Source organism: Chrysemys picta, chromosome 3 (assembly GCF_011386835.1).
Source record: "Chrysemys picta bellii isolate R12L10 chromosome 3, ASM1138683v2, whole genome shotgun sequence".
Taxonomy (NCBI): domain Eukaryota; kingdom Metazoa; phylum Chordata; order Testudines; family Emydidae; genus Chrysemys; species Chrysemys picta.
The window spans coordinates 145,897,191-145,922,856 of record NC_088793.1 but is presented as its reverse complement, the minus strand read 5'-3'; the positions used below and the strand labels follow the sequence as shown (position 1 = coordinate 145,922,856).

At 38.5% G+C, this 25,666-nt stretch overlaps 1 protein-coding gene and 1 pseudogene across 9 annotated transcripts in view; one reads left to right on the top strand and one right to left on the bottom strand.

The window, feature by feature from the left end:
• TTC27 (tetratricopeptide repeat domain 27) overlaps window positions 1-25,666 on the bottom strand; it is a 172,748-nt gene that overhangs the window by 76,899 nt on the left and 70,183 nt on the right. The window lies entirely within an intron of this gene.
• LOC112061696 (U2 spliceosomal RNA) lies at window positions 3,112-3,235 on the top strand (annotated as a pseudogene).

The following is a 25,666-nucleotide window of genomic DNA, read 5'->3' as shown; positions in this document are numbered from 1 at the left end:
GCATGTGGAACAAGTCCCTTATGTACCATTGGCTATGAAACTGATGTGCCTTAATCACTTCAGTCAAATAAGCCATAGGCTGGGGAGAACTTTAACTTAATAACAATCCTGGGTTGTTTTAAAGTTACACACAAACAAAACATCAGGTACACTCTTTAATACTATTGCAACAGAGACATGGTAAATTCTCCTGTGCTATTCTTAATGAAAATACATTGTGCACAAAGCAACCTTTTGTAATATACTGTAACTGCAGTGAACAATTGGAAAACACGTGTTAGTTACTTTCACTTAGGCTTATTTGTAACTGTATTAGCAATCAGCTCAGTCTCATATCAAAACCTAAAAATGCTCAGTTTCTCATTTTCATTGCCTAATCACAATGTTTAAAAAAGTACAATGAAATGAAAAAAGAACTCATTTAAAGATACTACTGTTCACACTCAGGGTTTTAAAGAATAGCTTCGGAATGTGTATTAATAAATATTGGGCAGTCCTCACATTCACACTGAGTACGTACTCCGAATATTCCATAAAATAAATTATTCTAATTATTCTGGGCAGTCTTAAGGCTTTATCGTTCGACCTGTGGCTAAAACTAGACATTAATACACATCACTATATTTTAAGATAATAAAAAATAAATCAAACTTGGGAAAAAACATGCATATCGTACTTTAATGTACTGTGCTACTTTCTATAAATTAAGAAAACTGCTTAATAAAACAATTTCAGAAATAAATCTGCTCATTGAAAAAGAATCTTCACAAGAAGTTATGTTCATTTTAGAAATTAAACAGAGAAAAGAAAAAAATAAGGGGATCAGCTGTTGGAAGGAGAGAAAAAAATGGAAAGACCAACGAAGTTATGTAACTTTTTGTACAACAGCAGATAAACAGTTTCTCAGCAACAGACAATGTGGCACTTTGGTTTAGATGACACAGTATAAATAATGGGAAGATGATTTCCAATCAGAAATAGTACAGCAATTACTATTTGGAAGTAGGGAAAATGTGAGAAATAATAAAGCAGCAGCTTTGGGGAATGGGGGCATACTAATGCAAGTAATCTTCCACAAGGCTAGCATACTTTGTATCAACTCCATTAAAGAGCTCTAGGACTCCCACCTCGCCCCAAATAAATAACAAGCCCTCCTGGACATGCAAGAGACCCTCAGCCTCCCAGGAGCAATTCTCCACATGGAGTGCTCTGGCTTCTTGACACCACTCCACTAAATGAACAGCAGCAGTTCCAGCAACCCTGCTCCTCCTCCTCCTTCCTAAGGAGATGCAGCATCTGTTCCATTCTACTATCTTGCTCTTCTCCTCCTACAGAAGAATCAGGAGCAGCCCGAAGCAATTTTACCAGCCAGGGTGGAAAAAGGTTAATTGCTGCTCCAGAGGCCAAGCAAACAAGTAAAAATCACCACCTAACCTCCACTCGCCAAAAAACCCTGAGTGTCACAGAGATATGGTGTTCACTGGAAGTTGGTGCCCAAGGCAACTGCCTTGCTCGCCTGCCCCTAGAATCGTCCTCAAGAATAGTGGTGTCTAGGATTATTTTGTGCTTTCCTCCTCATCCCTTTTAAAAGAACAGGACATTTGGATCCTGGGGGATCCAATAAAGTATAAAGTAACTGGGGAGCTTGAGGCTGTTCTGCTACTTTTTTCTTTTGTGACCTCAAGTGAAAGAGCCACTTGTTCCCCGGTCCCACTCAGGCTACTTGCCCAGGCAAATATTTTACTTTGAGAAGATTTCTAAAGCTCTGCCATGTTAAATCACCAGACATCAAGCACTTCTTTTTTTTAAAAATAAATCTCACACACAAATGAAGTAGAGCACTATCCCCATAAGTGACTAATTATGAAACTGTTTCACTAATTCATCCAGGTAATTTATACTGGAACACTATATCAATACAAACAAAAGCAAAGTGAAAGCTTTTGTATGTTATTCCACCTGTAGCAGAGAGGTATTGTCACACCGTGACCTCTCTTTACAAAGGCACGCATTGTGTAAAAAAAAAAAAAAAAAAAAATCAAACTTGCAGGTTAACAAGACCTGTGAGGGAGTACATGACTGGGCTCAAGTGAACAAAATCCTTGGGTTTTTTTTCAGCTGGGTAGCACACACACACCTGTTACTTCACTTCTGGTGGGTGTCTCATTTTTTACATCTACTGTACAGTTAATTTATTTTTAAGTGTCTCAGAAAGGGTCTTTCTACATTTTAGAGACAAGAAAAAACAACTTGGAATATGATCCTGAGGACCAGAAGGAGAAAATGAAATTAGGGAAAATTTGATCTGGTCTTAAAAGCACACTTTCAGAGAGGTCTAGACCCAAAATTTAAATCTGGTAAAAGATTTTATGAAACTTGATCATAAGTGTTTCCTTTAGAAAAGGCGTGGCTGCATTTAAATATTCCCACACAGTATTTGTAACCCAAAACTGAAGTACTGATGTTAAAAGCAAAATGAACTGGAAACAGACATGAAAGACTAACTTTTTTTCATACAATGGAATGAATGAAGGCTAAAGGGAAACAACCAGCATTAACTGTGAAAAGTTCATTTAAAGAGCCTTTCAGCGTTAATGTAAAGTCTTAGTAACAATGTATCTTGTTAAAAAGTGGCCCAATCCTGCAACCAACTATGCACAAGTAAGTAGATCCAGTGAGCTCAATGGAACTACCTCACATGCATTGCTACTCAAGCATATCTTTGCAAGATCTGGGCCTTGCTCCATAAACTGACACAGCATCCCTCTAAGACACTAAAGGCCTCTAAAAATCCATTTCATGAGAAAAGTGTTGAAGAATTTAACTTAAAAGTTAAAACAGAGCTCCAAGTCTGCTTAGTTAAAAAGCAAATTTTTAAAGAAAATCCTGCCCAAAGTGTAGGAGGAGTTTGGGGCACCTTGACTTTTCCACCTTCGTTAAAAAGAACAAAAATATTTAGAAGCCAATAAAATTTGAGCTCTAGTCTAGTATTTGGCTGACTTGGCCAAAATGACAGGCTTAGCCTGAAGGTTTACGGGCCTGATGCAGCGTGAACTGAAGTCAATGGAAAGAGTTACAATATTGACCACAGTCCTGATCCTAGAGTTTCAGATCCTATCTTAGAGAACTTTATATTAAATGGATTTTTGAAGAAGGGAGGTGGAATAGGAGCTTGCTCCATCCACTCCATGCATCAACCTGGTATTGCAGTGTTTCTAGAAATGGTGCACCTCCCTCTGGGCAAATATTCTGGTTAAAAGAAAGTGAGAAAATTTTCTTGTGTTATTGTCTTGTTTGTAATTTTAATATATTTCTCATTTATCTTGGGCTCCAGCCACTGAGCACTAAAAAATTAAGCATTGAAACCTTGAACTTGACTCAATATTCTATTGGAAGAGAGTTTCAGAGGACTGAGGACAGGTTTGATAAAAGCGCATTATTGAGGAAATATTGGCATATAGTTGGAATAGCCTAGCAGTTGACGGATTCATGCACTAGTATATTGCATTGCTGTTGTCCAGCTTGTAGGCGATGAAGGCATGTGCAACTGAGGCACCTCATCATCCACCAGGATGGGATGCAATCTCTTAGCTAACCAGAGACAGTAGAAAGTGTTACTCAAAACGCTGTTATATAATTGCTTAGCTTCAGGGAGGAATCCAGGAGAACATCCAAGCAATGGACTGAATTCACCAATTTTGGGTGTGTGCCCTTTAACCAAAGGAAACTGTATTGTGGGTGCAAACTCCTCAAAGTGCTTATCTCTGACCACCAGCATTTTGCTAAGATTCAGCTTCAATCTGCTGTTCTTCATCCAGGGGCTGATTTCATCAAAGCAATGGGCCTCGATATTTAAATTGCTAGCACATGAGCCCATGACATCTTACCAATTCTCTGAGGCTGCATGTAGATGGTGAACTGGACAACAGCAGCCTCACAGCCAGGATCAAGGAGATAATATTCAGAATATAGAACCTTCTGATTGTGAAATGTTTTCCACTGACTTGCTGAGGCTTTTTGATATTCTTCATTTCAGCTGAAAGAAAATACCATAGCAGGGCATCAGCTCTGCTGTAGTTAAGCTTGAGAAGGCTGCTCTAAAACCCACTTGCTCACTTGAAATTTGCCACGTTTCATGGAGTTCTGGATATGGTTCGTGGTTCAAATTTGAGGTCATTGGAGCAAGCCTCCCCCTAACCCCCAATTTTACAAGATCATTAAGTTCTCATTTTTTGTGCACAAGTGGGGCTCAAACTATGGCTCTGATTGTCCCCCAATTGATCTTATTCAGTTTCAATGTTGATCGCGGCTACTGTGCCATACCTACTGCCCCTTTGGGGAAGCGCTATTGAAAATGCTATTTGTTGAAAGACAAGTTTGGCTCTTTAGAATGGTACACATCAATCTAAAGCACGAAAGAGATTTACACATGTATGTGCAGCAAGATTAGGTAAAGGATTTTAAAGGCAGTATACTGTCACAGGAATTAAGTGGCTCAAGGGGACATGCACACTCTACCTTTGTAGATAGTGTAGTACTTTCAGAACACATTATCCCTTTAAGAGAGCAACGCCTTGTCTAAAGTGTTTAGGTGAACTGTACTGAACAGGAGAAATTTACACCTGCTTAATACACACACTTAGAAACACACAGAAATATGATCACATTTGCTAAATTTTACAACCCCTTCACCCTGCCCACTATGACAACTAACACTATACTTTCACTTACTCATGATTAAACCCACAGACCACTCATATCCCACCTCACTGCTGACAATCGACATGGCAAGACCACCCCGTGCACTGCTACTGACACAACCCACAGAACTGAGTGCTGAAGTGAAGCATACTGGATCTCTCAAGGCACACATGCACTTGTTCCCTTTGATCGTGAATACAGGTGAAGGTAGGGGGAGGGACATAGCCTCCCTCCCCAATCTCTTCACATCACAATCAAAGCTCTGCCAAGCTGTTCCAACTAATCCCTTCACCATTCAATACAGCTACACCTAACAGTAAATGCACCTGGAGTGCATGCAGATAATTCCCAGTGGCTATTGCCGGCTGGTAGGGAGGGGGAGCAGATTTAAGGTTTAAACCTTAACTCTATTTCCTGGTTCAGAGTTTTGCTGAATTCAACATTCTGGAAGGGCACGAGGTACTAACAGGCAACCTTAACTCTGCATTAACAAAGTTTTTCATCAGTGAATACACCATACTTCATATTATGTTTAAACATGGCTAATGGCAAGTGTTAAAATGCAAAATATAGAACATCTGTCATTATGACAATCACAGCAGTGAGACACCCAAACTGCTACAAAAGCAATTTCGAATGCAAAATCCATCTGAGTGGTGGAATGAGAAGGGTTTAAGATATACATCAGGGAGTCTTAGAGAAAGATTTAATGGTAACCACAAGTTTGGTTTTGACAGCAGATTCCTGTCTTGTTCTGGTCCATAACACAGCAAGTCAGTTTATATTAACATTTTTTGTTCAGCTATTTTGTATGTGAACTTGTAAATCTCTGGTTTGGCAATAGAGGTTATTTACTGACTTTGGTTTAAAATACAACATAAATAAATGCCTATCTAGGCTGCAGGTGTACTTCCTATTAAAATATATAGGAAACAAAAAATCAAAACAGCACATCTCTCCACAGATAATCACCAGTCAACATAAACATTGTAATTCAAAAACTAACACCCTTCATATTCCATTTGCGTTTTGAAGGATGTGCTCTTTTACTTATTATCAAGTTTCTATCACATCATTCTATTATTCACCAAACTTTCGTTGGGCTGAAGGTACTAAGAAAGTCTAAAATAAATCATAACTATATTGTATATAACTATTACCAAATATATTTTTAAATAGAACACCGTTAAGTTACACTAACTGTATTTACAATTTTTGTTGGGTTTATAAAGAATCTTTTTTGCCATTCCATTTTATAGCACTGCTCTATTTAAGTGAAGAAAATAGTTTAAATACAGATTTAAATACAATCAAAATATTTTGTTGCTTAGCAACTAAAATTTTTGTGGAAAATAATACATTAGTTACAAGCACATCTGGCAATTCACAAGAAATCTATTAATTTTTAGCTATACTTACAACAATAGCTTAATTTTACAAAAATTATCCCAGTACATATCTTCAGCATTCTCATGGGTGATCTTATTTTTAGTAAATCTTTCCAATAGCTAGCTTAGTTTAATAGTGTACGCATTTGGTGTTATGGAATTTGGCTACGGATTAACCAATTGTTTGTCTTAGAGCTTAAACTTAACAAATCCAACCATGTTAAGGTATGAAAATGCACAATTTGGGCACCTATACAACCTTAACCCTGCCCTGTATTACTTTGCAACATTTATATGGATTATGACTGTCACTTTAATGTTTATAGCCCTCCCAGAATAGATGAAACTGAATTAAAAGATACTTAACACTTTATCTATTCTCTCATGTTACACATTTTAAAATAACTGTAACTCCTAAACTAATTAAGAGATTTACTTGTAAATTCTCAGTTATTCTTTAACTGTCAAATGAATTAAGTGCTGCAACTTTGGGGAGGAGATGCTGTATTTTTATACATAACTTACAAATGTAGAATTTTTTTTACATAACCACTCAAAACCAAAACAATGTAAAACTTGAGAGCCTACAAATCAAAGCACGAAGAGGCATTTAAATGTTTAGCATATCTGGCACATAAATACTTTGCAACACCGGCTACAACTGTGCCATGCAAACGCCTGTTCTCACTTTCAGGTGTGTAACAGGGTGCTGGCTAGGAGAAACAAGCCAGGCCTGTTAGCCCTGTTCCAGAGAAAGAAGGGTATTAGTTGGGCTGGCTGAAGGGCCATGCCCTAATTACCAGAGTGGATCCACCTGTAGGCCTGGGTAGCCAGCCTGCCCTATAAAGCTGGCTATGAGATAGGAAGCAGGGGGAGACAGGAAAGGGAGGAGCGTGGACTCTAGAGCTCTGCTGGCTGGGAAGCTAGTAGTCTCCAGGAGTGTTGGTCTCTAAATACTTGTAAATAGTAGGTGGTGGGAAGGGACACAAACAATAAAAGGACACGGGTGCTGCACTTCAGTTGGTCTCTGACTGTGTTTGTGGAGGGGCCGGGAGTGGGCGCTGCTACAAGGTGACGTAAACAAGAAGTGGGCACCATTATTTCCTACAAATGTAAACAAACGTGTTTGTCTGAGCGACTGACTGAACAAGAAGTAGGACTGAGTGGACTTGTAGGCGCATTGCATTAAAAAATAAGTTATTTTTTGTACACAATTCTACATTTGTAAGTTCAACTTTCACGATAAAGAGATTGTAATACAGTACACTGGTATGACGTAGGGTATTTCCAAATAACTATTTGGGAATTTCCACCACTCAGTGTGGTACCTTGAGCACCTTCTATTAATTCCTCATTTTCACAAGTACTGCACAAGAGATGCAGTTAATACTTCATTTCATGTATAATTATAAGGATGATACATACTAATATGAAAAAAATCTCTAAAGATTTGCTGTCTTGAACAGAAGTAAGCTGATTACTTACAGGAATAAGGTCACTTTGTGTATAAAACAATCTGAGTAGAAGTTGTAAACATCCATATTTATTAATCACATCTTATTTGCTATAAAACCTTCATGTCTTCTACAGTTGTGAAGAAGATTTTTCCAGTAGAATTTCACTGCATGTTATTCTAGATACACTATTACAAATTCTAATCCTATTTGGCATAGCTGACTTTCAACATTTAAGAGTGTTATCTCCTTAGAGAGATACAGCATATAGGCAGTGTAAATCCCCTCATATATTGAAATTTTAAATGCCCTACAAATATAGCTGTTATAAGAATTAGGTTTCTTATAAGGATAATTTAAAAGGACATAAGTGCAGTCTTTTGACAGAGAGAAGCAGTCTCTAGGCAGAAATGAAATTTGATGACTTTAAGGGATTCTGTCTCAGAGGTTTATAATCCATTTAAGAAAAACTAGTCATTGAAGGACTTTTGCTCTAGCTTCTCTAGCACTCTCACAATTTTGAGACTATTTGGGCCTCATTTTCCATCACATCCACTTTATGCAGAAAGTTTTGATTTTCATTGATCCCTTTCTCTACTTTGAGATGTCCATCTCAGAAGAAATTGCCTCCAATTTTCTATGGATGCAGTCAAGTCTCTTCTTGCATGCTATTATGCCTTTTCCTTTACTCCCTAGATTTACTGTTCAGCGAGCTGGTGATAGAAAGTGCTGTGATGTAGCACTGCAACTTCTCATCTACTGAAAGATAACTACATATACACCCCTTAATACTGAGTGCCAAGTACATCAGGTCCAGTTCAAAAAGATGAATCCCTAACACTACAGCATTTCTAAACTGAGCCTTGTATCACCCATAATGTACCGTGGTTGTGTTGTGTTAATATATTTATTTCTTCAGTACATTACAGTTGATATAGTTAGTACATTAGCTTTCCACATTAAAAAAAAGGTTCTAAATCTTCACTTAGGGAACAAGCAAAAATCTTTTAGTGGTCGGTAGCCTCATCTCCTGCTTGCTCCACATCTCACAGACAGAAGAATTGTTGAACAGGGAGAAACCTGAAACATAAAGGATGCTGCAGACACTTTGCCCGTAGCTGTCAGAAGCTGAACTCAACACATCTGTTAATGCCTCACTTTCAGAAGCACTAAACTTAATTCAGATCTTAAAAGAAAAAAATTAAAATGCTTTTGGATGAAAACCCAATACTTCAGCTACAAATCTAAAAAATAAATTTTTAGTAGGGTTCTAAAAGCAATTTGTTATTAAAAATTCCTATATGTTTCTATATTATTGTGCTTGTAGTACTTTTAGCAGGAAATTGACTATACATTTTTTCCACTTAGATTTAAACATTTTAGAAAAATACCCATAAATCTTTGCAGTTAAAGCCTGCAAAGGGAATTAACTTTTGTATTGGAGCAACAGTATTAAAATACTATTTCTAGTGAAAAATCCATGATTTGTGTTGTGTGGTCAAAATGAATTAAATTCCAGATATTTGTAACAGCAGTCTCAGTTTTTAAAACCAGTGGCCTCAGAAGTCTATGAGGTGACGCTAACAGACCTTGAATATGTCTCTCCCTCACTTTACATTCCTTTCTCTGAAAATATAATTTAATATCTTTTCAGTAATCATTCAGTAAAAAGGGGATTCTTTCAGTATAATCAGCTTGAATCAACTGATTCAAGGTGATTGTAGCTACTTTAGTTAAAATTTCACAAAGAAAAATATATACACAGGGCAAGTGAAAAAACATCCAATTGCTCTATTACCCAAAATATCAGATTAGTATTCCAAGTTGCCTATTCGTGTGACTCCTTCAATGTTATGTAGGAAAAAAGTGGCATTACCTTCGTTAAGTCTTACATATTTTCTGGTGCCACTTAAATCACAATTTTAACTGCCTCCTTTTGGACTTTAAATCAGGTAAAGTGTTCATAAATACTGCACAAGAACTGATTCTGCAAGAGATATTGCCAGGTGTTGCTTTTAAAAACAGCTTAGTTGGTGTTTTTTTGATGTATTATCAGATGCTCTGCCAAGCCACAACTTTTTACAAAAATTTCTGTCAAAAGGGGGAAAATATCCCCATTATCACTTCTCTGGTGTCATTTTTCACATCTCTTCAAATTGTTATTTGAACACTTAAATTGGAACATTCAGTTAATTCACTACCTGTTTTAAAAAGTGTTGATTATTGTTCACCTGAAGTGACAGAGAAAAAACAAATCTTAAAATTATCAGAATGACAGGGCAAGAGAGATTTACTCTCTTGTATTGGCTTGGGAGATCAGCACACACAGCTAGTGCTATTTTCCACTATTAATCTAATATCCCATATATTTTTCAGTTGGTTTAGACCACACATTCAGTACGTCTTTTCCAGAGACTAGAGCTGCTCATTTATGTATATGACAAGGGTTTATTTCAGTCCATAAAAACTAATCCTGGGAATGTACAACTAAAATAGCATTTCACCACAACAGGTGTTAGCTGAACATCAGCAGAGCTGGGCTTAAAGTTCTTAACCACAGCCATTAGAAATACCTCTTCTGGTGTTAAAATCAAGAGCAAGGCCAAGAGACAAACAGTGATCTGCACCAAGGGACAGTTTAATTAGAGAAGTATTCTTAAAATTTGCTTTGTCTAGTCTTGTCTAGTATCCTATGCACTAAAGTTATAACATTGCATAATTATGAATATAGCTTACACTTTTGGTTTTAACTTGCCCATTTCAAATTTCAAAGTGATTTAAAAGTGACACACACATTTGGGTTCTTTTACATTTTAATTCATGTGAAGTAAGCTTATTCAAATAAGTTGTTTCACAATTAGATACAGATATATTTGCACTAGAATTTTCACATCAAAACAATCGTAAAAACTTTTTTGTTGCATAGACCCAGGTATTGTTTTTTTCCAGTTAGGATTTTATTACAAGTTTTCTCTCCTCCCTTTCTCCCCTGCCCCATCAGTTACCACATCACCAAGCATATTTTCCCAACAGGAAAGTTACAGCATTGTTCCAAATGTCTGCCTTTAACAGCTAATCATACTGTTCCTTAGGCTATGTCTACACTTAAAATGCTACAACGGCACAGCTGTGGTGCTGCAGCTGCGCCACTGTAGGGCTTCAATGTAGACACTTAATACAGTGATGAAAAGGGTTCTCCCATCGCTGTAGTAAAACCACCTCCCCGACAGATGGTAGGCAGGTCAACAGATGAATTCCTCCATCTACCGAGCACTGTCTTCATGGGAGTTAGGTCAGCTTAACTAAGTCGCTCAGGGGTGAGGATTTTTCATGCCCCTGAGCGATATAGGTGGGTCAATCTAGAACAGTCTAGAGACTAGGCTTTGGCATAGTCCCGAATGCTCGCCCACAGTCCTGTAGCTGTTGAACTGCACTCACCTAAAATACAGATTTAAACTTCTTAAATATCTTTAATTACCCTTGAATCTGCAGGAGGCAGAATGCCTTCAGCTCTCACTGGATTCGAGAGAAACTGAAGTTACGCTAAGCATCGCCGAGTAGATGCTCAACATAATCAAGCTGTGTGACAGCACAAAAGGTTAGAAGGAAAAACATTTTCCTCTCACAAAATTTAGAAAGTATTCTAATACAATGTGTAAGACAGAAAAGGTTATTTTTAAAGTGCACTTTCCACTCCCTCTCACTCCCCCCGCGCACAAGTCCTGCGCTGCCATAACGGAGCAGCTCTCCTTTCTACATCTAGATTGAACCCAGTGGGGGTCTTTGGTTCACTTTTTATCTCCACACCAAGGCCATGTCTTATCGGTAGATCGGTGCTGCTGTAATCAATGCAGCAGGTGTTGATTTAGCAGGTCTAGTGAAGACCTGCTAAATTGATCGCAGAGCATTCTCCGGTTGACTCCGGTACTCCACCGGAACAAGAAGAGTGAGGTAAGTCAAGAGACACTGCAGTAAGTCGACCTAAGCTACATCAACTCCAGTTACGTTATTCACGTAATTGGAGTAGTGTAACTTAGGTTGACTTATTGCGGTAGTATAGACACGACTCTAGTCAGTTTGAATATATTCTTCCCCTGTCACCCTGCTTATAGGAAGCCACCATTGCTGCTCTTTATCAGCATCTTGCAATGCTGATCATACGCTATAATCTTTGGGCAGCTGCCAATGCTATTTTCTTTATTAGCTGACTTGTAGGACGCACAAAAACCGTGCTGTCCCTTTTATCATTTCTGTAATGTATATGAGCCCCACTGTACTTCAGCCTCCTGCAAAGCTGTATGACATAGTAACCTGTTTGGAGGACTGGCAACAATCATTTTGTTCATGAGAAAATAAATCTTCCAATCTTGGCTCACACTTGATTCCCCAACTCTTAACAGACATGAAGATATAGCTTTGTAATTTTATTCCTCTGTCTCTGGTGCGGGAGGAAAAACTTAAATGAAGCTTTATTTACTTCAAAAATTGCTGACTTAATGAGAGATCAGGGGTTGTCTTGCATCCTATTATGGCTACCCACCCAGTGTTAAGTGGACTATTGAGACATAGGTAAATTTGCTGAGTAAGTTATATCAGTTTAGGCACTTGTTCAGATACCCAGCTGTGTGTTAGAAAGCAGATGGAAGGCTGCAGAAATGACTGTAATGTTCTTACAGAAATCAGCTATAAAAACTGAACATCTCTTTAAAAAGGCATAAGAATCACATATTTTAGAGTTAGGGCTTGTCCACATGGGGAAGTTAGTGCAAAGAAAGTATGGTGTGAATTTAAAATGTACTAGCTATTCCAGGATTTTTCCTCCAAGTAGACAAGTCCTTACCCTTCTAAATAAAGAAGTGAAACTCCTAGTTGCTTCTATATTGTAAAGGCAAATAGTTACATTCTGTACCTAACACTTCGAAAAACAGATAAGGAATAATAATTTACATTTAAAAGGCTACAAATTTACCCCTTTCAATGTAAATATTTAGGAGACAATACTGAATAGTGCTAATCAGTACTGGATTTTAAATCACTTAAATGTATCTGTTACTTATTAGCAAAGAGTCTGTTTCAACTTCAACACAATGTTGCAAAGAATATCCTAGATCTTGGCTCCAAAATATTATGCCACTCTCTTCATCAGAGCTCTTTATACATTTTTACTCCTTTCTATATATTTCTTCCATCTGCTCTAAAAAGCAGTTTCTCTGTCTTATAAATAATTAAATAAGGGTAATTCCTATCCACTACCCTTTTCCTTATTCATTTTAATTTGTGTGTGATATTTGGGCTCAACTGAAAACAAAACTGAAGGACCGTTAGTGAAAAAAGATCCATGTCCAATAGAGGAAAGCAAGAGTCAGGCCTGACAGACCACCTCTTTTAATCTTTCCTTTGCTGGTGGAGGTGGTGGTGGTTAAAGCCATGCAAGGCTGCCCTAAGCAGAGTCTCTGCTCTAGCAAGAGTATTATTAGCCATGAAAGTCGCCCTTTTCTCCAGTTCTGGCTAGAAGACATAGGTCTGGAGGCTGGAGCAAGCCATCTCTTGCCCAGCACTTCTCTTCAGCGGGTTTTCTGGAGTTTTCAGGAGTTGGATGAAAGAATCAGAAGACAAGAAGTTTCCATCTCCCACTTCTCTTCACAGATATCCATGAGGGGAAGAGAAAGAATTGGGCCAGAAGAAGCTGTCATTCCCTTCCAATTCTCATTTTTGCACATAAAGGGAGGGAGAAAAGTTAGTCAAGAAGGCCATCTCATTTCTGACTACTTTAATTGCTCTTTAGTGAGGTAGTGATGAATAGGGTGAGACTGCACACTGGTCATAAAGAATACACAAGTATTCCTGTCCAAAGCTCACCCCCATACCTGGTCCTCCACCCCGCTTTTAACAACTCCTTAAGAACAACAAACATCAATCATTTCATGACTTCGCATTTAAGCTGGCTGTTTTTTGTGTTTTTCTTGCAAGATCTCCTGTCTCACACTGACACAAAATATTCTACACTTTGTGGAGCAAAAGAAACCCGTCTGGTCTAGCTGCATATACTGGAACCTGACATCCTGTCATGGGTAGAAAAAAATCCAACCATGAGATGTCCCAATTTCTTTTTAGTGAGTTTTGAGTAATGGGCTGCAGGACTTCCATTTCTCATTCAGCAGGGGACCAGGCAAAAGGAGTCTACCCTGCCTTCTCTGGGGATAGAAGCACACATGGGAGTGCTGTACAGTGTCTCTAGCAGTGCACATTATATAAGAGGAAAGGAAGTTAAAGGGGAAGTGAGAGTTAGAGGAATATCAGTCTCAGTGGATGGACAGGTGGACAGAAGAGTGCATAAGATGTGCACCTCATGGTGGAGAGCATACATATGGAATTAATATCTAAGTGAAAGTATGCAGGAGATGAACATATTGGATGCAATGAAGAGTTTCTAATGGGGGACAGCAAAAGATAAAACGTCTTGATTTGGACTTGAATATCATAGGGACACCAGAAAGCAAATTCAGACTAATTTGTCTCAAAGGAGAAGAATAAAAATAGTAACAAGGACAGAAATATTACTTGCATACACAGCCAAGAGCATGATTCAATATTTATGCATAATGCAGTCCACTCTTTAGCTGTTAAATTTAGGGTGGAATTTTCAAAGATAACTAGGGGCTTGTCTACACTGCCCTGCACTTTGAACTACCACGTGGAGGCTGTGGGAATGAACTAAAAGATTCCTAGTTTGCATTAGTAAAATCCTTTTCAAGCAAGATTATATTAATGTGAACTAGGAACCCTTTAGTTTGCACCCACAGAGTCCAACAGGGCTGTTACATCACAACACTTTGTCGTGTACTGCTATTCACACCCCAGTAGTCCAAACTGCAGGGCCGTGTACATATGCCCTAAGTGGCTTAGAAAGGAGCACAAATCCGATTCCAAATCACTTAAGGATGGGATTTTCAAAAGTGCCTAACAAACATTTAATCAGGCTCAGTGACTAAATGTTTTCACAAATGTGTAACTTTCTACAATAACTACTCTAGGATTCATCACTTTCTAAAGATACTGTAGGTATATCAAACAAGCGTTGACACCAATACTTTATCCCTAAAAATTGCAGAATCCACTCTTGATGTTAGAATATTCAAATAATGAAAGTTTTATCAGAACAGATATAAGTAGAATGGTACCTATTCAGCTTTTAAGAGCTCACCACTCTCCAAATATACTACAAACTACATACATTTAACCTTCCTATATTTGTAAAGGATACTAGATGATTTTCGGTGTTGTTATTGCTTTGACTGGAATTTTTTGATAGAGAGTTTTAAGGAACATATTTCACCACTAAAGTAAACTTTCTTCATAGATACTTATAATCAACTTTCTTCAGGAGAAGGAAAAAATTGAAGACAAGGAAATGTCACAAAGAAAGAGGATACTGTTTTATGTAAAGAAATTTGTTTTCGATGACCAGTGAAGGGTGAAACCACATAAGATATATCTTCTATTTTCACTTAGAATGGAGTCAAGCCATATTACTGACATACTCTACTTGGCCAAACATATCACTTATTCTGTGTTATGCTGAAAACCACTTCAGTCAGGCTTGACTGTAGTAGCATTGTCTTTTTTCAGGTTTGGGGTTTGGATTTGTTCCTGAAATAGCGTAAGGGCAGACTTCCACACCACATCACAGTACTGCATTTATTTCCTAAAGTCCAATCTTAACAGCAATAAATCAGGCACTTGGATTCAAATTAGAAGAAATTAACTCTTTGAGACCACTGATAAGGATTTCCCTAGACATTAAACAATAATGCATGTCTCATAACTGTTAAGCATCAGGAATTCCAGACTCAGTGCCAAGGATGTAAATGCAGCATGTGCTCGAGAACTTTATTGAAAAACTGAAATTTGTGTACACTAAACTCATTCAGTATTACAATCTACAAACTGAGTTCAATTTAAATTTTGCTAAGTAGTTCAACTCCTGCAACTAATGCAAGATTTTCTTAGGACATGATATAGAATGATTTTATTTTAAATGTTGTAGACCAGTGGTTTTCAAACTTTTTTCTGGTTTCAGAGTAGCAGCCGTGTTAGTCTGTATCCGCAAAAAGAAGAACAGGAGGACTTGTGGCACCTTAGAGACTAACAAATTTAGTCCACGAAAGCTTATGCTCTAATAAATTTGTTAGTCTCTAAGGTGCCACAAGTCCTCCTGTTCTTCTTTTTTTCTGGTGACTCAGATGAAGAAAATTGTTGATGCCCATGACCCAATGGAGCTGGGGATGAGGGGTGTAGTAAGATGAGGCCCTGAAACAAACTCTTGTGTCAGAGGCCCAGTCTGAGGCCTGAAGCCTGAACCAAAGTACTTCCAGGCATTGCTAAGCAAAAGCTAGGCTGTGAGCAAGAGAGAGGCCGCACTCACAGAAGTTGGCGAGAAGAGGGTTGCTAGAAGCAGGTGCATCCACACAAGTGCTAATAAGAGGAATTTATGCCAAGATAGCATCAGAACACTCCACAGAGATAACAAGGAACAGGCAGGTGCATATTAAAGACAGGATCAAAAGGACAACATGATGGATAGATTTGTTTGAACTGACATGATCAAAGAGGGAGACAGCCCCCAATGAGTCAAGGGGCTGTACTTCAATACATCAGTAGGGATGAGTAATCTGTCCTGTAACTGTATAAAAGTAGGTCCCGGAGTGCACATCTTTGTCTGGGGCAGTGGAAAGTCTGGGGGGCAGTGGAAAGTCCAGCCACTGACTGAGCCGATCCATTGCCAGGGGGCACAAATTCATAGTATATCTTGTAGAGTCTACGGGAAACTATTACTGTGCTTCATTTGACAATAAACCTGGCTTGGGTTCCTTCGTACCTTACTAGAGTCTGTGGTCTTTGGGAGTTCTCTCGGGATTTGCTGTGTCAGCTATCTGTACAGAGCCGGGGCAGCACAGAGGGAACATGCACGCAGCCGACTGTTATCATAGAACAAGAGCAGAGCACCAAACCGGTAGCCACTGACAACAAGGGGTTGGGGTGAGGGCTGCAGGGTTGGACTGGGAATGAGGAGTTCAGGGTGTGAGTGCGGGGGGACTCTGGAATGAGGCATGGGGTTGGGGTGTGGCAGGGGGTCAGGGCTCTGGGCTGGAGGTGCAGGTTCTGGGGTGGGGATTAGGGGTTTGGGGTGCAGGAAGGGCTCCGGGTTTGGGGGGGGCTCAGGGATGGGGCAGGTGATTGGGGCACGGGCTTACCTTGGGTGGCTCCTGGTCAGCAGCACAGCTGGGGTGCTAAGGCAGGCTTCCTGCCTGTCCTGGCACTGTGGACCGTGCTGCACCCCGGAAGTGGCCAGCAGCAGATCTGGCTCCTATGTGGAGGCGCGTAAGCACCGCCCCCTCAGCTCCCTGGCCAATGGGAGTGCAGAGCCAGTGCTTGGGCAGCACATGGAGCCCCGTGGCCCCCCGCCTCAGGGCCGGACCTGCTACTGGCCACTTCTGGGGTGCGGCACGGTGCCAGAACAGGTAGGGACTAGTCTGCCTTAGCCAGGCAGCACCACCGATGGGACTTTTAACAGCCCAGTTGGGGGTTCTCACCAGAGCCACCGCAACCCAGTGCCTTACATTCCGCGACCCAGTACTGGGCCGTGACCCGCAGTTCGAAAAACTACTGTTGTAGACAACAAAGTGTCTATTGTAGGAAACAATATGTGTACGTTGGTGATTTCCAACCATTTCACCCTCAGGGTAAAGCACATCATTTTAAAGAAGGTCAGGGGAGCATAATCAATACTTTGTGGCAGAGTCTCTGCCCTGTTCCATCCAGATTAACACACAGGGAAATGAAATCCTTCCCAAGACTCCTGCTGTGGATTCCCCTGGCCTGGGGGAGTCCCTAGCAAGTGTAGAACTGGTGTACTTGGATCCTATGGCTCCCTACCTGAGCCCCTCACACAGGGACAGTCTGGAAGTGGGGAGAACCCTATCTTATGCCCGGCTTGGCACTAAATGTACTATCAAGCAATGCCATAATAAAATTAAGGCTGTTAAGGTGTGTGATGTTAAGTCCAGGGGAAAAACAAAACATCTCCAGACTGGTAAGGCATACCAGGGCAGCATCCACAGTTCCAGGCAAGATGTTACTGGGAGTTTAGCATACCTGGCTTACCCAGTTTTGAAAGCCAGCTTTCACCAGAGGAATTCTGTCCACCACTTTCTCACATGTTCTGTCTCCTATATGTTGTATCACTAGAAATTCGCCCATACATGTGACTTGCTGAGTGAAAGACGCACACACACCTCAGCTGCCACTTGGTGGGCTACATCTTCGGTCTCATGAAGGTATTGACAATTATAGGAGAAATTCTGGGATTGTCACAACAACCTTCCAGAACACCCTTCAGGTCTCATGTTACCAATTCACAATTTTATTACAACAATCACAGTATCTGGGGTTAAGGGTTTTTATGAATTTCTGATTTCTACCTTCAGTCTTGCAAAATTTGACCCTTCCCCAAAATTGTCACCATCTCCCATTACTATCAATGAGACAAAGATTGTCCCCAGCAACAGCAAGTCTCTTTAATCTTTACAGGTGAAAGTAAGACTGCCTCCAGGCCCAGCAAAGATGGCATTTATGTTCCAGTGTTTTCCAATGGGCCTAAAGCCACGTGGCCTTCAGTGAAGATGGTGGCCTCCTCAATTACTATGTGAGGGCTAGGCAGCAGAAACAAAAGAGACTGAGGGCAGCAAGGGGAGGATGTGTTAGGAAAGAGGACTAAAAATTATGACAAGCAGATGAAAGTGGGGAGGAGGTGGCTAACTAAAGTCTCAGCTTTGTGAGGCAAGGGACTATCTGTTATGATTAGGTGAGATTCTCAACATTTGTTAAAACAAAACAAACAGTTCTAGCTCTTGTGTCTTTGGAGAAAAGCTTGAGAACATGAATTGGGTGTAACTTAAAACTCAAAAACCAGAAAGCAAATCAAGGAACCTTTTAAAGTCATGATTTCTTGGCACTTGACTGATGATTTTGGAACATATGTGGTTGGAAATACTAGGACAGAGAGAAAGAGAATGGCAGTTATCCTCACCCTTGGGAGGAGATGGCAAGTGGAAACCTCTTTATGGAGTGAACAGGAGGGGTATATTCATGGTTGAATTTTTACCTGAACTGGGGGTGGGCAAGTAGTGAAAAAGAAATTGGAGGAAGGTGAAACAATGTGATATTACTTTTAAAACCACATGATTTTTGCAGGGTCCTACTCATGGTTTTTGCATGCTTGGGTTTGCAATACTATAGTCTTATAACTCCCTGATATAGGGAACTATCAGGTTTTCCACAACACACTAATGCAGCAACAACTGAAGGCATTACTGTTTGGTGACAATGCACCATTTTACAAAAGCAAGGCTGGCAAGTGTACATATGCTGAACTACTGTAGAAACAAGTTATTTTTGTCAAGGGGATATTGAACATACACTATTGATAAACCAGACATTTTACAGAACAATACAAGTATTAATAAAATACTATTTTATTTAAAATGCTCTGAAAATTGGGTTAAGAAATACCAGTTTCATGTGAAAATCCTAGTTACTTTCAGCTGAATATAAAAATGCAGTTCATTCAAAGGCTATAATGAACTAACTTCAAGCTGTAGTGTGTTATTTTTTCTTCTTTAATAATCTGCTAAAGATTTTATAATTTGCATAAAATGATAATTTGTATTTAAAAACACTACCCCCGGGGTCCTGCAGCTTTGAAAGTAAAAGAAAAAAGATCAGAGGAAGAAAGACCTTATGGTTGAGGCACTGGACTGAGACTCAGGAAACCTGGATTCAATTCTCAACTCTGCCACAGAAATTCCTCTATTACCTTAGGCAAATCTCTCAATCTTCCTGTTTCTCAGGTTCCCCATCGGTAAGATGGGGATAATACTTTTTCCCCCCGTTTTTGTTTGCCGTGGTCTATTTAGATTAGATTTTTTGAGGCAAGGGACTATCTATTATGCATTTTGTGCACACCCAGCACAAAAGGGCACAATTTTCTGTTGGGTCCTCTAGGCATTACTCAAACAAACAGAAATGAGGCTTATTAAATCATTTTAACATACTATATTTTTATATAATTTTAGGGGTGAACAGAGCTTTCTTGTGTCTAACTCTTAAAATAAGTCAGAATACAGCAAGGTAAAGCGGTTTAATAACACTAATTATTATTATTACCAAGATCTGTTAGACATCTAGCAAGCAAATTACATTCATGTACATAATTATATGTACAGTTTACTATTGGGGTATGACTTCATTTCCATAGAAAAAGGGTGTGGCCAGAAATACATAATATACTCACTGCAATAGTAGTGATAACCATGAAATAGTTGGACTACGTAAGGATAACCATGCAGGACTATGTAAATTATGGCCTTTAATCACACAACTTTAACTGCCATATTTGCTTTCTGTCCACTGCTATTCCATATCCCATAGGATTGTGATTAACGCTCCAAATCTTTGACCTGTATCAAATCTCAGAGATGATCTTGAAAATAAAATCAAAACAACCTGCCAGATATATGGTTCCTTCCTTTTCCCTAAATATAAAATCTCCCAGAGCAAGCAATATTCAGTCTCAGGATATAAAACATACTTGTGTAGCTGCTGCTGTATTTAAATGGTATTCGAATTCAGTTTATTCTTAGCTTTAACCTCTCGTCAGTAATGTTTACGAAGGATTTTTTTCACTATTCAATAAAATACTCTCTACTAAGATACAGAGGGGAAAATATAGCAGTCTAAAAGTCTGAATGCAGAATCTTTACTGTTTGTGTTCCCACATTATACTTGGCTCGAGCCAGTGTTTTTATAGGACCTGATTCAGCAAAGCACTTTAGAAAATCCTTAAGCATATGCTTGGACACTTTGCAGAATCAAAGCCATAAACCCTAAATTAACTAAAAAACTTAAAATATAAAAACAAACAAAAAAACAAAAAAACAACTTCCTCCTTTGTGGCTCTTCCTTCTCTGTCCAGCAGCTTATGGACTGAAATATTTTGAACCAGAGTCTTAATTGATGAATCCCCAAAATACAATCCAATTGGGAGAATGCACAAAAGTTTGGATGCTTACCTAAAATTCTGGAGCCAATTAAATTTTACATGCAATTCTACCTCCAACTGCACTAAAACATTAAATGTTTACATTAAGAAACCACCTCTCCTGTGTTGGAAAACAGAAAGGAGGCTGTAAACTCTCATCTAAAAGGAAGCCTCAAACTGGGTTCATCCTCATCTAATTAAATTTTATTTTTTCAAACAGGTAGATGAGTAGAATAAATTGACATCACCAATTGATGCTCTTCTAGCATTGATTTCTTTAGAGATAATACATGAATTCAAGGTATTAAAACATTTCCCAATAGCACGGTCAATTAGGCAGAATGAAAAGTACCAATTGATTGTACTTAATTGCAATTTTAAAATATAACCAGTCTTATAGGACTGTGACAAAGGATCTGGCATTTGTCAATAATTCCTATTTAACAATATAGAATGACTGATATGAGGGAATTAGGAGGAAAAAAATAATTTCTGCTTAAAAGTCCAATATACAGAAATAGTACAGACTGATCTAATTTAGTCTAATACCAGGAACAATTTAACATGCAAATCAAAATTCTGGATTTTCTTGGATAGTTATGGAGCAAGGAAGGTCAAAACCACCTTTGAAACGCTTGACTGAGAACCAGGAAGTTGGGGAACCACTGCAGAACTAGGCCATGGGGCGGAAATGAGAGTAAGGGGAATGTTAGCATAAAGAAGGGACACTAACCACTGTATGGAGAACAGAGACTATTTCATCAACCCCCAGTAGATACACCACATCAAACAGCACTTTGTTGAAATGTGGATGTAACTCCACCCTGTTTTTATAATGAACTCTAAAACCTTTCAGCTGAAATCAATTATAGTAGTTACAACTTGACCAAAAAACTGATGGGGGTGGGATGGGGAATCCTGGGACACAGCAACCAGGTTGGCTAGGGAAAAAAGTGAGCAGCTGAATTATAAAGGCAGAGAAGAAAATCTGTTAGTCACTGTCATCAAATTTAGTTTGCTTAACTTTTCAGAGCACAAGACTACCAAACCATTTCTTTAATTTTAATGTGGTTTTCTTGTTCTTTTCCTAATAAATATTGTTTAATGAGACCTTTGAAGTCTGTTGCTTGGGTAATTCCTTGCAGACTGTACCAAAAAACAAATCATCCAAAGAAGGAAAAGTGTCGTTGAAGCCTCTCCCCATTCAGATTCTTGCTCCCAAACCACACTACAAAAGCAGTCCTCTCCTATAAGATGTGTTGCAAGCAGTGCTGCCATTCAGGTGGACTCACTGAAGACACAGACCAGAGAGGGGAATAGAGTTTAAGGAGATTAAAAAAAAAAAGTCAGTTATGTATAAATATGATGTTCTATAAAATAAAGCAACTTCAAACTGACCATTACTTAATCTCCATCTTGGAATGGAATGCAAACTTGTCCCCTGCAACACATGAACTACAGCATCTAATTTTTTTAACCTGAAACCACAAAACACACTGAAAATAGTAACAGCAAAAATCATTAAGAATTCTTTGCTAATCCTACTCATAATACCTTATAAACATACATACTAAAAACTTTGTGAACAAGAACCCCAGAAACCATCTGAGCCATTGTGCATGACAACTCATCAGCATGAAGAGGCAGCTTCAGATTCTACTGTACTCAAGAGGCAGCAATCCGATTTCCCAGCAATGCTAATTGGACCAGAAAGCATACATATATTAAATTAGCAGTAAAATTTTGGATCTTGACATTCCTAGAAAGTGATTCACTCCTTTCCCTAGTGCCCCTTAGAGAAGAGGAAAAAAGAGAGCAGAATGGCCTTGAAATCATTTACCCTCTTACATTTGTTGGCACTAGTACAGTTCTGCTGTGAGAAAGTTTTTGCAGTGTTATAATCTTGTAACTGACAGAATCTATCATTTTTGAAAATGCTGCTCAGAAGATAAGGTGAAAAAAAAAATTTATAGAGCCACAAAAGTTCCAACAGGAGAGCATTCTTAATGAGAATCTCAGTATTTTTTCTGGTTATAAAAAAAATATAAAGATACTTCACCCCTTTTCTCAGCAGATACAAAAATGAACTGCTTTTATTTAAAGCTATAGAAGCAGTTTTTATAAACCAAATTGCCATGTTACTTTTGCAGAGATATTACTAATAATTTGGCATTGAAAATGTCATGTGCCTTGATTTGATCAGTCCCTAGTTCTCCTTTAATATCCCAAATGAAATATAGAGGTTGAGAAGAACAAACGGGAAAAAATGCATACAATTAAAGGGAGAAAAATGTCAATGCATATACATTTAATAAAACGTGCACTAAAATGTATTGCTTAATTTAAAAAGGGGCTAAGCATCTTTGGATCCTACTGACTTCAGTGGATGCCCACCTCCTTTGAAAAATCAGGCCAACCTCAAGATCAAATTCCATAATAAAAATAGTCTTATGGAATTATGGATCAGCACAGTGGAAAACCAAGGAACAGGAAGAATGGCTAGCATTACCATTTGGTCCATTTTTGGTTCCTTTGGTTTGGACAGGTCCCCTCTCAATCATACCTTGTTTTTTCAATCTGTTTCATCTGATTTTTCTAACTTATGCCTATATTTTCCTTGGCAAGAGAAGGTTGAATGTTCAACTTTTGTAGTCAGATCAACACGAACAGAACAGTAAGGCGGATAACTATTATGTAAGATTTGTTCTCCCTTTAAATGGTAAGAAAAAGATCTCTCGCAGATTGGAAATGTCTGAAGGGAGACAACAGCCAATCTTCCCTGCCCAATTTTATGCATCATAATAAAGGCACCAAGCTGCTCCACCCTCCATAAATCACAGAAATCTTAAAAGTATAGTGAACCAATGCAGTACACCTTTTCTTGTCCCCTCTTCTCCTCCTCATCACTCCACAGGCAAATCAAGATGGGATAGAGAATGAAATCAAGAAAAGGTGGGGAGCACATAGTGACAGTTTCCGCTGCACCATTTGTGTTTGCTCTCCCTCCTCACTATTGTGTTCCTAGTACCACTATTGAAGCTAGAGTCCTTTGATCATTGAATGCCAGAATGAACACTCCTCCCTGTGCTGCTCAAACCCATGCCCCTGGCCTGAGATCTAAAGGATCTCATAGCACTGAACTGGTGTGGCAAAGCCCTGCCCTACCCTGCCCCCAGCACCTCACTTTTCCATGGAAATGTCTTTATCATCATTTCTGAACAGAATCCATGGAACTGGGGAGGGGACTATGTCAACAAAGACTGAGAAGAACCTAGAATTTAACAAAATGAAGCAATAACTGCAGTCTGTTACAGAAACCAATAGAAGTACTATAATACTACTTTACATTCCAGTAATAGTAATGAACTTTCCTGCCTTACAGGTCACAAGCCATATTTAATAGATATTTTAATGTTACATTTTTAACAATTTTTAATTTTCAAAATATTCTGAAGTCTCATGTACAGTTATCTTGTTCATTCATTCCTCTCAAACGTACTGTAGTGAATGCATTAACCAGATCAAAGAAATTCGGAGTGAACAAATGAAATGAGCAAAAATTTAACAGAGGAAGAGCATTTTAGTTTTTAAGGACTCACATTTGTTGATTCACAAAAAGGATTTTTATGCCAATGCAAATATTAAGGGCACAAACATGAGGCGGTCTATTTACGTATTTGTGAACTTGTAGGGAAAAAATACTGCCCAATATCACACCAAACCAGTAACTGTTACAACTGTAATTTCTTAGCCTTAAACTAAGAAAATCCATTGACAACAGAGAAAGGGTAACTTGGTATATATTTTTGGGGATTTTAAATCTTTGTGGCGTTGGGAGTACTCAAACAATACAAAATCAGCATCTGGAAATGTTCTGAATTAGCTCCCCCTTTGTTTTCTTGCCCTATTTTCTACTTTCTACATAAAAGCTCTAAGAAACAAATGCTAATTCTGAAGAGATGATAATGACAGAGAAGTGTAAGTAGCACCAAAGAGAGGTGACAGCACATTTGCTGTCATAATTATTTGTATTTTTCCCTTTTGAAAATTACTGGTTTTTATGTGCTATTCAACAAGACAACACAAAAGGTCTGAAAAAAACGATACATGCCTAACTATGAGCAGGGACTCTACCTGATTGTGCAATGTTTAGCACAATGGGGCCCTAATTCCTCTTTGGGTTCCCATGTGCTATCACAATAGAAATAAGATAAAATAATCCTTTAAAGAAAAGTGTTTCCTTAAATTCTTAAACACACAGGTAAAATATGGAATCACTATTTTAGCCGCACCTAAATCCAAACACTCATTTTGTGATTACTATAATTTGTACAGGAGCCAAAATGTTTAACATGAAGATATCTAGTTAACAATTTAATCACAAGAATGTGATAGCTCCAAAAATGGCTACACTAGAAAAGAGTTAATAATTTTAGTGTCCAATCTGGTACTTTTGTAAAAATCTTGAAGATTACTGTATACCTGCGCACAGCACAAGGCTATTAAATTCAAAGATGTAAAGAGTCCTACGTACACCCAAAATGTAATTCAAATCAAAGATAATTTACTATGTATATGTGATTCTTTAATTTCAGCTATAAATTACTCTATAAAGAAGACAAGCTATTAAAATATTTGTGTATGTGATGTTCGATTAATGGGTTTGAGCAAAAAAAAAAAAAATCTATACACTAAATCTAGACTGCCCTACTCAGATGTAGGCCCATTACAGTCAATGAGATTATGGACACAAACAGGATTTGACCCAAAAATAATGCTTCAATAGTATTAACAGTACTTATTAATTATCAGTACTGTTAGGGCAATACCAAAGCTCCCTGTCAAGTTCAATCATGTCTTTCAACTACCGTATTCTTCTTGTAGCATGATTCATGTCCCCACTGTAGCTCTCAATATTTTTAGGACTACAATCAACATTGATACAAAATTTCAATTAAGGACCTGAACCTGATAGATACTGAGCTCTTCAACTCAAATAGACTTCACTCAGTGTTCAGGGCACT